This window comes from Prionailurus viverrinus, chromosome F2 (assembly GCF_022837055.1).
Source record: "Prionailurus viverrinus isolate Anna chromosome F2, UM_Priviv_1.0, whole genome shotgun sequence".
Taxonomy (NCBI): Eukaryota; Metazoa; Chordata; class Mammalia; order Carnivora; family Felidae; genus Prionailurus; species Prionailurus viverrinus.
Window position 1 is genome coordinate 13596554 of NC_062578.1, and position 16938 is coordinate 13613491.

A 16938-nucleotide genomic window follows, 5' to 3' on the forward strand; every position below is an offset into this window, starting at 1 on the left:
TTATTCGGAGCATGTGACAGCCTACTAACCATGCAGAGTAGTTTTTTGTCCTCTCAGTCCCAAATGGAATCATCCTTAGTTAATTACTTTGACAAAGCATTTTATATTTGTGAACGTTTAATACATTTTGTGGCCCTTTCAAAGTAATTTAACTATTTTTTATTTTCAACACGTCTTTTATTTTTCCTCCCTTCCTTCCTTCTTCCTTCCCTCCCTCCCACCTTTCTTTCCTTCCTTCCTTCCTTCCTTCCTTCCTTCCTTCCTTCCTTTTTAAATAAGTTGTAGACCCAATATGAGGCTTGAACTCACAACCATGAGATCAAGAGTTTCATGCTCAACCAACTGAGCCAGCCAGACACCTCTGGCATTTCTTTATTCAAATAATATTTAATGATACACTAAAAATAAAAGGGCATTTCCTGCTAAATTTCAAATCACAAGATTGTGTGCCATCTCTGAGCGAAAGCGTCCATTTCTTCTAAATATTCAGTTCATTAACTCAGGTTGGAAAGACCCAGTGATGTGTAATTTTAAGGAAGGGCCACTTCTTTTCCCCAGCTCTCTGTTCCTACACCTGATCTAGGTAATAAAAAAAATTACATCATAATCAAGTCATTTTTTTCTACAAAGGCTTCAAAGCTCTACCTAAAGGGAAATACCACTGGATTTAGGCAAAGATTTTTAAAAAAGGTCTTTTGAAAAGCATGAGTCCTGGATGTTTTGTGATTAAAAGGGTTTCATGATGATTAAACTTGGAAAGCATTCAATCTGTAGGCCTCTCTTGAAAATCAACTATACCCATGTGCATTAAGGAGCCTAGAAATTCTGTGGTTAAAAAATAAGCCAGCTGACCTGAACACCTCTCTCTTCCCCAATTTTTCACGGAACGTCTGTTAACACTGACGGAGCTTTGTGATACATCAATCATTCTTTCACATCAAGATATGCTCCCCTTCCCAATAGCGGATGTTAGCCAGGAGAGGGCTTGAAGACACTGAACCCTGAACAATGGATGGAAGGATGGAGGATGAGGACAGGGCGGAAAGAGGGGAGGAGAGGAAGAGAGGATGAAAACAAAGTGGGGATTTCTGATAAATTGATGGATTTCCAGGCATAGCTAATACCTCTAGCTGCTGAGGTAAGACAAGTCAGGCTCTGAAATTCTACCCTAGGGTTTGCTGGGGGGTTTTTTGTGTCCTGCCTTTGGTTACTGGAAATGTGAAGACTTTATTGGATCTCGCGGCTAGGCTTTTTTGATGGTTAAAGGCAATTCCTCCTGGGGGGCTAATAACCAGTTGGTGATTCACAGCAACAGCAGATTCTGACAACTAAAGGTTGTAGACACCATAAAATCTCTCCCGACACAGCTTCTTTTATGTGTACCCTTACTTACCAAATCCACATGCTGACAGAGTTACAATGTGAGGGGCATGGGGATTGGATTGCTGGGCAAGTGGATCGTATATAAAATAAAAATAGCCAACTTAAGTAAGTGTGTAAAGCAAAAAAGAATAATTTTAATTTCTTACAAACTCCATTGAAAAGGAGTTGTTGCTACCAATAACTATGCTAATTTTTAATTAGTTGTGTCCACATATATAAGTGTATATATAAGTGGCCCAAAGATAAAGTTCACCTCTTTTCACCCCTTAAACTGATTAGACATTAATATGGATTGTTATCAAAGACTACAAAATAATATATCTTCATTAGAAATGTAGAAAATATTTTTAAAATATTTCAAATATAAAAATGCCCTCTGTGGTGATAAATAATGATTTTTTATATACAACTTTCTAGGAATTTTTCCTAAGATATACATCTAAGCAAATGTAAGTTTTCATAACTTCATATCATACTATAAAAACTGTTTTGTAGTCTTTTTTTCATTAAAATTGTACTGACAGTCCTTTCCCTAGTCATTAAGTATTCTACACAGTGTGCCTTTATATGAGCATGGTAATTCTTTACAATATATAATAATCTTCTATTTTATTCCCAATATTTTAATCTCATAAAGATATGCTGAAATAAGTATTCTTAGATGTAAATCTCTTCACATGCCTTTGATTTTTTTTTTCCTTCAAGATAAATTGCCAAAAACAAATTGTTGGGTCAGTGTATATGAACATTTAAAAACTATAATTAACAGATTGTCAAATTGCCCTTCAGATATTATGTATTTCACAGTCCACTAGAGGGTATGTGGAACAGTCAGTATCCCCCCCCGCCACCTCCGTCTTCACTAATAAATGAAGATTATAAAGCGTCAAAAAGAGTTCTTTTAAAGTCTCCTTTCACTCGTCTTTTACTCCAAATCTTACTAAGTGTATTCTCATTAAGGCAAACCGGTGAAGTTTTTCTTGCTCCTGAGTGGAGTTGAATACAGAGCTAAGAATTGTACATAAAGGTATTTTCTGAGAAGGGTCTACCCTGGGCAGACATGTTTTATTTATTTAAATAGTATTTAATATGGATATTTTGAACGCGGCAGAATAAAGCCATCACATTCTTTCTTGTCAGATTAAGTGGTTATAAAACAGCTGTGAACACCAGCTTAATGAGTGTAGAAATTCTACTTAACTATTGATAGATTCCAGCCCTCATCTTTTTTGTTATCAGTTGTTAAATACACCATTAAGTAATTGTATTAACATATAGAAATTGGAAGCACTTTCCTGTCTCAGATATCTTAATTTTGTTCACTTAATTAGAAGTTATCACATGTTGATCAGTTTCCTAAAATAACCATGATATAAATGTCAAATAGCTTTTCATGCAAGTAGTATAGAATCAGAAATCTACCTTGTTGTAGAGTGAATGGTGATGGCAGAGGCTATGGAACAGATACCATTTGACCTGGCAGTTCGAATTTTTCATGTTTCTCAAATGTAACAGACTTTGCACAAATAGAATTTAAGGAATCATGATCCAAAGTGAGAAAAAAAAAGTAATTTTGATGTGTGAAATAAAAGGGGGCTGCATATTAAAATGAATTCATAATTACATTTTAATCTAAACAAAATGTGCCAAAGTAAATGAAAGATTATTTTAGATTCTTCAATATATTATTCTCCTAGTCATTTTAATTTTCATTTTATGAGGTTAAAGTAGAGGTAAATGAGTTACAAAGGAGAGATGTGTGATTACAAATTGCTTTTGTGGGGTGTAAAATTTGTAAGACTATCAGTATGGGCAGAAGTAGAATAGCTTTCTTTTGGCAAAGAGGGGCTAAAAGCATATGAAAAACCGTGAGACCATTAATGACCTATAATGTCACACAGAATAACCAATGAAACCAAATAAGTATGACTCATTAATCTGAATTTTCTGTAAAGAATCATCAAAAAATTTCTCCAGAGTAGAAACGAAGCTTTAACACTCTTAGTTAAAGAAAGAAAAAATTAAATGCGCTTTGCAAAATAAATGCGCTTTTGCAAAATAAACTCTCCCTGTGGAAAGATACACACAGACAGCAGAATATTGAGATGTTTTATTTATACCCCGTCTCCATTTACCGGTGAATGTGGGCATCCTGAAGTGTTGATTGATGACTGGGCAGTGCTTTTCTGTCAGTTCTAGCAATGACTTAAAATGACTTATAGATGCTGCAAGGCAAGTCGTCCTGTCTTCCTGTGCAAGGAAGAATCTGTAAAACTCTTCAGTTATGGAGGCCACTGAGCATGTGAAGACAATATCCTGGAAGTCCTCAGTTAATTCTTAGAAACTGTGACCTTAGAAACCTATGATGGCAAAAGTAGTTGCCACAGTGAATATTTATAAATGTGCAAAACTGGAAAGGTCTGTAATATCTAAGGGGGCACTATTTGAAGATATCCTGCAGATCCCATGAGCAGGGGCATGATAGAGAGAATACAGGCATCACTGCTTGCTCTCCCCCACCCTTCCTTCCAGCCCCCTTTTCTGTGCTTCCTTTAGCAAGTTTCACATTTTTCTTGTATGCCTTTCCACAGGTCATGGTCCCATCCTCATCCGAGGGAAAGAAATTCTTTCCTGCTTTAGTTGTACTGTACTTTGTGTGGGGAATCGGTGTGCTAAAGTCATATGCCAGCTGTGGAGTGACAGTACATTTAACACCGTATTACAATTGCTGTGAGCACCCCCCCCCCCATATTTCCATTTCTGTAGCTTCTGGGTGCACCAGTGGGTCTCTTAGCTCACAGATCAGTCTGTCACCCAGAATCACCTTGGGTCACCCTACCATATTATCTCTGTCCTCAACTCCCACTTCTCAACAATGCCCTTGCATTGTTGAGGAGCATTGTTGAGGAGGCCAGTGTCAGGAACAGCCTGGGTGAAAATGCCAGTATCTGCGCTTAGCAGAGCTGATATCCCCAAAGTTGCTGATCCTTGGGTGTCAGAGCAGAGCTGGTGTTGGGGAGTGAAAAAGGCCAGTGTGGCTGAAGCATGGAGAGCAATCAGAGGTGTTGCACAAGTTTAGGGTGAAGAGGTAGGCAGGCCAGTCATGCAGGACTTTCCAGGCCAAGTTGATTAAGGATGTTAGGCTTTATTCAAGGGTCCCTAGGTGGCTCTTAAAGATTTTAAGCATGTGTCTGATGTGAAACGTAAATGATGATTCTGGCTGTGGTCCACATTTGCGTAGCTGGGGGGTGATACACCAGAGTGCCCAGATGGCTCTGGGTGATGAAATGTAGACCCTCCCCACAACTGGAAAGAAGGATCTGTTAAGTACAGCTTGCAGTTCACAAATTGAAAAGGAAGTGTCACATTTTAGGAAACTGTTAGGACAATTACCATGCAGGTTCAGCTTCTCTGTTCGTATAATTTGGATCCCAGCTAGTCCATGCTTTCACTTCTTAAAAACATCAAACTTGGGGCACCTGGGTGGCTGAGTCGGTTAAGCTTCTGACTTCAGCTCAGGTCATGATCTTGCTGTCCGTGGGTTTGAGCCCCGCATGTTGCTCTGCGCTAATAGCTCAGAGCCTGGAGCCTGCTTCAGATTCTGTGTCTCCTTCTCTCTCTGCCCCTCCCCCGCTTGTGTTCTGTCTCTCTCTGTCTCTCAAAGGTGAATAAATATCAAAAAAAAAAAAAAAATCCCAAAGAAAAAACAAAAAACAAACTTAGCAGGCATTTGAGCCTGGAAGCAAGAAAGCAAATAAAAATACCAGCATCATTTTGGCTACCGAATAGAATAGATTTCCTTCATGTGTCTCTCTCTGCACTTCAGCGTTCATCCTGAGTTAGAAAAAAATGTATCCAGCACACAGATTGTCCCCCCTCGAGTTACTCTGGGTGTCAGACTTGGCAGTCTTCATACTCCATCCAATCTAATGCAGACTCATTAACATTTGTACTTAGCCACATGGATTCAAATGCTGAGTGTTTCTGAACATTTGCAGGCAGATGTTATCAAAGATGTTCTCCTTTCACAGTTTCCTCTGTTCATTTGCACAGAGCAAGCATTGCCACCAGACATGAGGTGCAGTCAAGAGAAAAGCATTTTTGTTTGTTTGCTGCTAAACTATGAGAGTGTGCTTGTATTGGGGAAGCATTTTACTTTACTGCTTTGAATTAAGTATTGTTCCGATACTGGTTTATTGTTGTGTTTGTTGTTTTGCTTACTCTGAAGCAAGTATTAATATGGCGGTGGGGCACGGAAGCCATTTTTGCTTACATTTGGATGCTGATTTTAATGGAAAGACATTCAGGACCCACTTTTTCACTGAATTCTGTCTTCCTCTTTGTAACCAGGATTGGATGCTCTGCCTTTCCTAAAGACCTGCATTTTATTTACTCCATTATGCAATTCCAAGGTCAGGGCAGTTCTTGAATTAGGAAAACATCATTATCTCGAATATTGATTTGTCAGTCTTCTGAGTTACCTTCCATACTGAACACTGAAAGGACCCAGAAAATAAATACCAGAACGGAATCCAACCCAAACTAAAGGTGCCCTTTGTGTGCGAATTTTATGACTTCTTTGGTCTTGTTCAGAAATTAATGTCCTTCAAAGGATCCTTGTTCAACCTTCACGGGGGATGAAAAGGTGGTGAAGATCCAGAGAAAATTTGCAGCGGGCAAGGCAGCATTTTCCAGTGGGTGTGGTAGGAATCAGCATAGCCGATATATTGACAAGTATGCTACTTTCGCTCAGTCTTAGAACACAAGGTTCCTCCTCTTGTCCTAAGCTATAGTCTTAACTCTGCTTTTCACGCAGTCCATTTCCATCTCCTCTCGTTGCCCTTTGTCTCCTTCAACTTTATTCTGGCTGGTTACATCTTCTACTGGCTGGTTTTCCCTCCGCCTGCACACCTGGTCATGCCTGCGCCCTGGGGCAGTACCTTTCTCACAGCTACGCGGTCTCTCCTTCTGTTTTTCATCAAGAGACAGCTGAGGACTGTGCAGTAAAGATGGCAATGAGGTATCTTCACCCTCAGACATTTTTTTACTCTCTTGACATGCAGTGTTCCAGAAATTTTAATCTGGACGTGGGGTGCCACAGGCAGGCAGATCAGTTTTGTGGCTATTGCAAGAGTTTAACTGTGAGGCAATAAATGTTTTCACAAAACTTCTGTTGCAGAGTCCTGACTTATTTCAGAACCTCCATGGCTTTTGCAGATTTCGCTCTCAAAATCACCCCCAATGCTGATATATGTCCTCTTAAACTGCCATACATCCTCCTCCATTTTGAAGGCTTCACTTGGTGAGAGTCAACACACTTGGTTTGTTGGTTTATTTGTTTTCTGTTCTGTTTCTACTTTGTTTTTACCTTTTGTCATTACATCTACAGTTTTAAATATAGATAATCTATCGTTTAAGGTCTCACTGGTTCAAGCAAGGGGGATATGCCTTTTGATTTTTTTTTTTAAGTAGCACACAATCTAACCTAATAAGAAAGAATTAAGTTCCCTACTGTTTTTACTTACTATAGATGTGGTATTTTCTTTTGTGTTTATTTTTCTTCTTCTCGGTATGTTTTCCTATCTGATTCTAATCTGAGTCACTTCCCCCAAATCCTCATAATAAATGTGTTTAAGAATAGAGTTAATGTATTTACAGGTTTGTCCATCAGTGAACAGAGTATACATCAGCATTTATTTAGTTCTTTTATATTTGTTAGTAGAGTTAATAAATAAGCTTTAAACGAAAACATTTTCTCTGTAAGGTCTTAAGCATTCATTATACTACAGTTGCAGCAATTCCTAGATATTTTGCCTTTTTGCTAATTGGAATAATATCTTTCTATCTTATTTTTTCTTCGGTTATTCCTCCTGTAGACAAATTTTTAAGCTGATCTCATATGTGACAACTTTCCAGAACTGTCTTATTATTTTTAAGAATTTATCTGTTAATTCTTTTGGATTTTCCTTGTAGATAAATATATATATTGGTTAATAATGGCTATTTTATCTCTTTCTTTTCTAATCCTTATACCTCTTTTTATTTTATCTTATTTCATTTTTGAGGACCTTCAATACTATATAGAAAAAATAAAATAAAATAAATAAAATTGATAGGGAACATCATTGTCTCATTTTCTCTTTTAAAAAATATGCATCACTACTGTATATTTATGAAAAGTGTTAGGAGAGTAAATCTTAAGAGTTTCCATCATAAGAAAACAGTTTTTTTCTTTCTCTGTTTTCTTTTCTTGTATCTGTATGAGATGATGGATGTTAACTAAACTTGTGGTAATCATTTCAAAATATATGTAAGTCAAGTCATTATGCTGTACCCCCTAAACTTATATAGTTTTGTGTATTAATTGTATGTCAATAAAACTGAAATAAACATGTACCAAAGTCATTCCATTATGTTTGTATTGGGGGTACACTGCCTTTATCAAATCAAAGAATTTCACTTTAATTTTACACTTCTCAGAATTTTTATTTTGATATTGAATTTTATCAAACACCTTTTTTTCTGTCTGAGAAAATCCTATATTTTTCACCATTAATTAATTAATTAATTTGATGAACTGAAGTGAGATGTTCTGATATTAAAACATACTTGTATCTCTAAATTAAATCCTACTTGAACATAATGTATTATTTTTGTTAATTAGTTGATTTAGAGGAACTAATTTACTTAATTTGGATTTTCTTTCACACTTGAGAAATGTCCATACAAATTTCTTTTTGTTTTCATTATCCAGTTTGTATTATTTGTCCCTTAAAAGTTTGGTAGAATTCTTTGTAAAACTTTCTGAGCCTTGGATTTTTTTTGTTGGAAAGGAAAATGAGTAATTCATATTTTAATTTTTTAGTAGTCATTGTCATATTCATTAGACCAATGTTACCAGTTTTGGCATTTTATATTTTCCTAGAAATGTATCTTTTAAAAAATATTCCTATATTTATTGATATTTGGATGAAGATAATATTTTAAACTAATATCTGGAGGTATTTCTTTTCTCAATTTGTTTACTTAGATCTTTTCACCTCCTATGTGTATTTCTTTTTTTCTTTTTTTTTTTTTAGTGTTTATTTTGAGAGAGAGAGAAAAACTATGCATGAGCAGGGAAGGGGCAGAGAGAGAGGGAGAGAGAGAATCCCAAGCTCCACATTGTCAGCGCAGAGCCTGATGCTGGGCTCAGTCTCAGGAACCATGAGATAATGACCTCAGCTGAAATTAAGTGTCAGATACTTAACCAACTGGGCCACCCAGGCACCCCATCATGTCATATCTACATTTAAAAAGAAATATTAACAGAAGTTTGTCTAACCTTTAGTATTTTCAAATAGTTTTGGTTTGTTTATTTCTTTGAATTGTTAGTGTTTCTTGTTTATGTCAGTGACTAGTGCTTTTATTTTTATTTTATTTCTTATTTATTTGGCTTTATTGTCTTTTCCTCTGCTTGTTTCTTATCAAATATCCTTTTGTTTTCTGATAAATCCATTTAAAGCTGCAATTTTGCTGTGTCTCTTGTTAAGCTGTGTCCCACGTTTGTCAGTGCATAATTTTTTTGTCATTTAGCTTTAAACTGTTTCTATTTACTCATACTATTACCATTTTAGCTCATTTATTTAGTCATAAGTCTTTTAGTTTACTGATACATAATATTTAGTTATTTTCATTCATTTCTAATTCATATGATCAGTGAATATAATATTTATGATATCAGTTTGTTGAAGTTTACTGAGGTTTCCTTTGAGAGTTATTTCACCATGGACTTTTGTCTGTGTTGCATGTATACTTAAACATTTGTATCTTTACCTATGAGTTTCTGAAAGAGTTGTCTTAAAATTTCAAGCACAGTTGTTCATTAATCTGTTATGCCTGTGATGTGATCATTGATGCAGTTTTAATGTCAATATAGACAATAGGACTTTTTCACCTGTGCTTTTTTCTGGCAGTATGTACTGTCCTTCATTGTTGCTTTTGATTTGCTTTTTGTGTTAAATTCCATTTTGTCAGTTACTTTTATTACTGCTATTGACAATTAGCTCATATTATTTTCTTTTCTCCTCACTTTATTTTTAATTATTTCTGTGTCCTTTTGTCACTGATGTCTCAGATAGGTAATATAATATTGTAAAATCAATTTTTTAAGAATCTTATCAGAGTTACTGACTATTAAAAAGTTTTATCCATTTATATTTATTGTAATTTTTAGTTACATTATATTTTATTTATATTATCTTACTGTTACATACAAAATTATTTTTCTTTCTTAACTTTGAAATAGAATTTTGTAATAGTAGAAATTATATATTTGGTTTTTACCTTTATATTAATTAGCCCTAATATAATGTATTTATAGTTCTTTTACCATATCAGTATCTTGCATATATCAATATACGCATCTTCTCCTTGGATAAGATATATACCCTGAGACACTCTCTTTCCTCTACTCATGCTTTTCCCAGCTGTCACCTTTTGTCAGTAAGTTACATATCATCTACAATAGCACTGTAGAACATAACTTTCTGTGATGGTGGGAACATTTTTAACTGTGCTACCTGATACAGGAGCCACTAGCCACATACCTATTGAGCACTCAAAATATGGCTACTATGACTGAATGAGGAACTGAATTTTTAACTTAATTTAATTAATTTAATTTAATTTAATTTTTAAATTTAAATATCCAAATGTGGCCAGTGGCTACCATATTGGATAATATAAATAAAATAAGTTATTTTTGGATATTTATGGATATGATTCTCTTCCTTGGTAAATGGAGCAAATTTTTATTTAGACCACAACAATAAACTTTACACATTCATCCTTATTTTCCACAATTTTAGTACGTTTTTGAATTTATTTTTCTTCTTGTTGGTTTACCTTCTTCAAGAGTGCTTTAAAGAGTATTTTGCTGTGGAAGAAATTCTCAAATATGGTATACTTGAGAATGACTAATGTTAACACTTAAATTTTAGGCTTAAACTTTTTTTTTACTTCAATGCCTTGAAATATAATTTGTATTTTTCTAACATCTCTTATTGCTATTTTGTAGTACAATATCAATTTGAATTATTTTTTTTTCTTTTATAGATAATATTCTTCCTGGAAACTTTTAGAATTTTGTCTGTAGTATTATCTAAATTTATTATAATATGACTTGTTTGGATTATTTTCTCATATAATCTGTCATTCTATGAGCCATTTTAAGAATGTTTTATATCTTTCTTTAATTCTGGATAATTGCTGATTATTGAGTAATATGTTTTTTAAATATATTGTCTTCTCTCCATTAATTTTTTCTTATTTTCAGACTACTTTTTATAGCGTAGACATATGTATTTCCTCCTCCAAAGTCCTTCTTTTCTTTCCATCTCTTTAACCTCCGATGCTTTCTTTGTAATTCCATCACCCAACCATTTTCACCTGTGTTTTGCCATCCATCTTATCAAATTAGGTCTTTTATTTTGACTGTTACATTTTTACACTTGGTATCTCCATTTAGTTCTTCCTTTAAGTTGTTCATTCTTACCTCATGTTTTCATTACCCTCCCTTATATCTTTGAAGATATTTCTTAGGCTTATTAAAAATTATTTTGTCTCTCCTTTATTATTTCTGCTTACTCCTATGAAAGTTTTCTTTCTTATTCAGATTTTTTTTTGATCAGGGACTATTTAATAGGCATTGGGATAATTGCTTTAATACACACAATTAGCCTCCGAGATAAATATTAAAAATATTCCTATTCTACCCAGTAGGAAATTCTGCATCAAAAGATTAAGTAGCTTGTTCACGTTCATGCAACTAAATGAGTAATCAAACTAGGATTAGAACCAAGCATCTTGGGGCACCTGGGTGGCTCAGTCAGTTAGGTTAAGCGTTCGACTTCAGGTTGTGATCTCATAGCTAATGAGTTCGAGCCCTGCATAGGGCTCTATGCTGACAGCTCAGAGCCTAGAGCCTGCTTCTGATTCTGTCTCCCTCTCTCTCTGCTCTTTTCTCGTTCACAATTTCTCAAAAATAAATAAACTTCAAAAAAAATTTTAAGAAAGTAAGCATTCTGACTCTACTAACACCTTTATACTGTACAATAGTACAACCACTGTAATATATTTAGAAGAATAAAATAGATGTATTCCTCTCAATGACCATATAAATATAATAAAGGGAATAAGAAAGAGTGGTTAATCAAGGCTTATACCAAATGGTTGAGTTTTGTGGAATATTTGGAGCTTGAGTTGTTATTTTTCATGAAGACTGGGTATTGGATACAGGATATCACCTTCCTGTATGTAGTTAATAATATTTGATTTCTAGCAATATGGCAAGCATTACTTTAAGCACTTTACATATACTCTTGGAAGTAGATGCTGTTATTATATTCATCTTTTTTATATTAAAAAAAAATGAGCCCCAGAGAGGTTAAGGAAATTGTCCAAAGCTACATAGTAAGTGCTAGGGCTGAGATCTGAATCTGGAGAGTCTGGTTCCTGAGTGCGTTATCCTGTTTTTGCTTTACTTCTTGTACTATACAGTTATACAGAGCTGAGAAGATGAAATACAAGTTGGGGAGGTATGCATGAAATGAAATTAAGGAATGAAACAGAGGAGACAGGATAGGAATAGAGGCTAGGGATAGTGCTAGTCCCATTTTACACAGGCACTCCCAATCTTTGGCGTCTGCAATACTTTTTCTGATTTTCCATATGGTTTCTCCTTATCCCACTCAAAATCTCCCCTCAAAATGAGAGCTGAAACAACCATTCATACTGAAGTATGGGATCTGGTGAGTTAGTTCGTTCTGAGTCTAATGGTAAGAGACTACAGAAGAAGAAAATTATAGATTCCAGAATATTTTAGGCATGTAGATAGTTGTGCTTGATAGGCAAGAAACTAAAAAACCATAGATTACAAACAAGTTAGAATGTTCGTGTGTATTCATTATGATTGTTCGTTTGAAGATTCAATGTTAGGTCAAAGAAGTTGAAGTGAAACTAACAAAATACTTCTGATAGTTGCTGAATCAGCTGACAAAAGTTTATGTCAACTGGTTGTAGATTCTTAATAATAGCATAAAGAAGAGACCTTAGGCATATGGTTATCGCACCAGAGACAGAGCTAGTATTGTCAGAATCCCTTATGTGGCATCAAGATCTTTACACCTGGTTGGCTTTTACTGGTTTTCAATACAAACCGCTATAATACATTAATTAAAACATATGACAAAATTAAGTAATAAGGCTTTTGTGTTTTTTTCATTTTCTTAAATGGAGTATAATTGACACACAATACTCTATTGGTTTCAGATGTATATCATAGTGATTCAATATTTTTATACATTACAGAATAATCCCTATGGTAGATTTAGTTACCATCTGGTCACCATACAAGGTTATTACAATACTACTGACTGTATTCCCCATGCTGTACATTAGGTCCCCATGACTTATTTATTTTATAGCTGGAAGTCTGTACATTTTAATCCTCTTCATCTACTTTTAATAATGCTTCTTTTTTCATTGTGGTAAAACATACGTAACATAAAATTTACCATTTTAAACATTTTTAAATGTATACTTCAGTGGCATTGAATTCATTCCCATTATTGTTCAACCACTATCAAAATCTGGAATTTTTTATCATCCCAAATTGAAACTCTGTGCCCTTTAACTTCCAATTTCCCCTCTCTCTCCAGCCCCTGGTAACCTCTACTCTACTTTGTATATTTATGAATTTGACTACTCTAGGTACCTCGTATAAGTAGAATCACATGATGCTTCCTTTTGTGTCTGGTGTATTCTATTCGCTTAGCCTAAAGTCTTTAAGGTCCATCCACGTTTGTAGCATAAGTCTACAGAATTTTCTTCCTTTTTAAGGCTGAATAATACTCTACTGTATGTTTATACTGCATTTTGCGTATCATTCACTTGTTGATAAACATTTGGGTTGTTTCCGTCTTTTGGCTATTGTTAATAATGCTACCATAAACATTAGTGTAAAAGGTTCTCCTTTTATGCATTGATTTCGGTATCTAAAACATATATATCTTTTGGCATTTATGCAGATTAACAAGACAGGAGAAATCTAATGCTTCATGTTACTATGATGCTATTCCTGGTGACATTTTTAAAGTATTTTTTTGAGTATCAATTATACTTAAGAAGACTATATAATTTACCATTCAAACCAGCATGACAATAGAAAATAGTCTGATTAATATTTACCCAGAGAAAATAGGCATAAATCAGAAGTGTCTCAAGCAAACCAGGCCATATGGTCCTCTCATATTTTTTTTTTAATTTTTTTTTCAACGTTTATTTATTTTTGGGACAGAGAGAGACAGAGCATGAACGGGGGAGGGGCAGAGAGAGAGGGAGACACAGAATCGGAAACAGGCTTCAGGCTCCGAGCCATCAGCCCAGAGCCTGACGCGGGGCTTGAACTCATGGACAGCGAGATGGTGACCTGGCTGAAGTCAGACGCTTAACCAACTGCGCCACCCAGGCGCCCCATTCCTCTCATATTTTGAAAGGTAGTTGAATAAATAGAATTTTTAGTTTATAGTGATTGGTAAATGTGAAGTGGAATTATTTAACTGAATCACATTAGAAAGTGAAGTCTATTAGGAAGTATGTTGGTAATCTTAAAACATTAGGATTCTGTTTAGTGAAATATAGTCAAATTCATGTATTTTCTTTGATTTAACCACTTATAAATGTTTGTTATTTGAGGAAGTGGTGATTATTAACAGAGTTGACATCAAGCAGATATATTCAGGTGTCTCTTGTTTTCCATTGCTAGCACTTTTATCAACAGTTAACCCAAATACTCCATGGGGAAAAAAAAATAACTGAACACAATAAAAAATAATTTGTGCTTTAGGTTCTTCTCATTCTCTCACATGAGTACAGCTAACCAATGCACATAGTAATGGTCTAATAATTGTTTCTAGAAGTAATGAATACTGTCAGGCTCTCGTGATTCTTCCAACATTTATCAGAAGCAGAAATTCAGACATTGCGTGATCCATTGATCCTGATAGCCATTTTGGTTCCCCCACTCCCACCCCTTTAAATGTTGAAAGTATAGGGAGGGTGTCCTGATAATATCTGTATGATGAGTCTTCCAAGTCAAATGGAAATAGGATAATCAAATCCAGCCATCTTTAATTACATTTTTTGATAAATGATGTAAATAAATGCGAAACTTTTTTTTAACATAGGTAGACCATTGTTTAAAGTATAAAGTCTTTATCTGAATAAAGTTAAGGTTAAGACTCTTTGTTGGGGGAAATCGAAAGTATTAAGTGTTATTATTCCTAATGAAAGGAAATAATCTTGATAAGTTAACGTAAGTGGAAGAGCCAACCCAGATTTCTAAAAATTTTGAATTTTAGAATCTAATTAAGATATGAAGTTTTATAAATTTTACTTCATATAGGAACCACTGTTGGATTAAGATAGGAGAAAATTGTGAATTGTCTTTTTGAATCTATTAATAAGTGGATAAATTTATCAATAAATTGTTTATTGTATATAATAATTATTATATATAAGATCGTATAACTATCTTTGTTCTGTGATATGCCACATTTACACCCAAGGTGAGTTTTTTTAATAAAACTTTTTCACAAAGACAAGGGACACCCTATAATTAAGTCTTGCTAAGTCTCTCATATTACAAGATGATCTCTAAATAACATTATTTTTAACAAACTAGCAAGTTTGTTTAAGCAACTTACCAAGTATTAGTCAAGTAAATATTGTGTATCATGGACATTTTATATTGGGGTATACACAGTATTATTAAGTTTCTTAGAAATTTTTATTTTATGATTATTTTAAGTTATTGTTTGACCTAATCTCCAAATTATCCCTTTTTGTGAAAATTAATTGAGATATACAGTGCAAACCATAATTTAATCTGAATATAAACATATGTATATGTTTCCAATGAGTTATCTATCAGTTATCACAAATAGCAATGAAGACCTTAGAGCTATATTAGAAAAACGTATACCTGGAATTTAACTCTGCAATCTCACTTGCTCTCAAGAGAACACCATCCATTTCAAATCTATGTCACAAACTCCAAGAGACTGGGGGAGTGGGAGTGAGGGGTGGGCAGAGTGGTAAACACAGGTGATGGACAGAAATTCAGCTTTCAAGGAAACTCAAATCAGATGCATTATTACAGATAAGGACAAGGAAAAGCTTATGGATTTTAGAATATTTTTTTAAAGTTTATTTATTTATTTTGAGAGAGACAGTGACAGCACGAGTTGTGGAGGGGCAGAGAGAGAGAGAGAATCCCAAACCTAGCTCCACACTGGCAGTGCAGAGCTCAATGTGAGGCTCAAACCCATGAAACTGAGAGATCATGACCTGAACTGAAACCGAGTTGGACGCTTTACCGACTGAGCACCCAGGCACCCCAAAACCTACGGATCTTAAAAAATGACTTTTCTTCCAGCACCATGCAAGTCTCACAAAGAGATGTGTGACAAATCGACTGACTTAAAAGGATGGAGGCTACATTTCAGATCATTTCAACTGCAAACGGTTGACCTTTTCCATTGAGGTTCAGCCGCGAAGTTGGCATAGCCAGAAGCTCCATGTTGGATTTGCAAATACAGTTTACTTCACAGAAATTCAACATTATAAACAGCAGGCACCTCCCACCCACCTCGTCCCCTCGCTCCCTCCTCCTCACTCCCCATCCAGTCCAGCTGGGTGCAGACCACACTAAGCAGAGAGTGAACAGCGATGCAGCCCTACTGCTTTGCAGGGAGACTGAAAAGTGATGGAACCTGTCTGCACCATGTCCTGCCTGCCCTGCACATGCACACGCCCGCCTGCTGCACAGGCCACCAGAGTCTGGCTGGGCCCAGCCCACAGTGGACCAGTGCAACGGATCCACCCCAGTTCTTTAATTCCTTCGTGTCATCCTCTTCCTCTTCCTTTATTCTGGTGGGTTTTGATGGTAAGGTTAAAGAGGGAACATTTGGCAGAGGGACCGTTTAAGGTCCACCGACGTCCAGCAAATTCTTGTCTAGTTCCTCCTGTTCTAGTTCTTCTAATTCCACCATGAGCTCATCCTTACCAAATTCTTCTCCAAACCCTACAGGTTTTTAAATAGCTGTATTTGCAAGTTCTTGCTGGTCACAGATGTCCTGCGTTAGCTCTTCAATTTTATCAATGTCCGTGTTGTCATGGGCAGACCTCATGACCTTGGTGACATAGCCCATGTTCTTGAGCACTTCGATATTGGTATTGGCATTCTCTAGGGCCTCTCGCTGAAACTCAGTGGTTGATGATGTGCTCTTGATCATGCGTCTTCTTGTGCTTCAGCACCCAACGGGCCACATGCTTGTTTTGGTGCCATGCTTCTTGGTGGCAGTCAGCTCCTGCTCAGTCTTTGTCTCCAGGAATTACTGCTTCTTACTTAGCCCGAAATATCCCTTTTAAATAAGTTGTCCAATGTATTCATGAGGCTTTATTTGATAAAGGAAAAAATGCATATGTAAAATGCTTTCCTCACTTGTTAATACA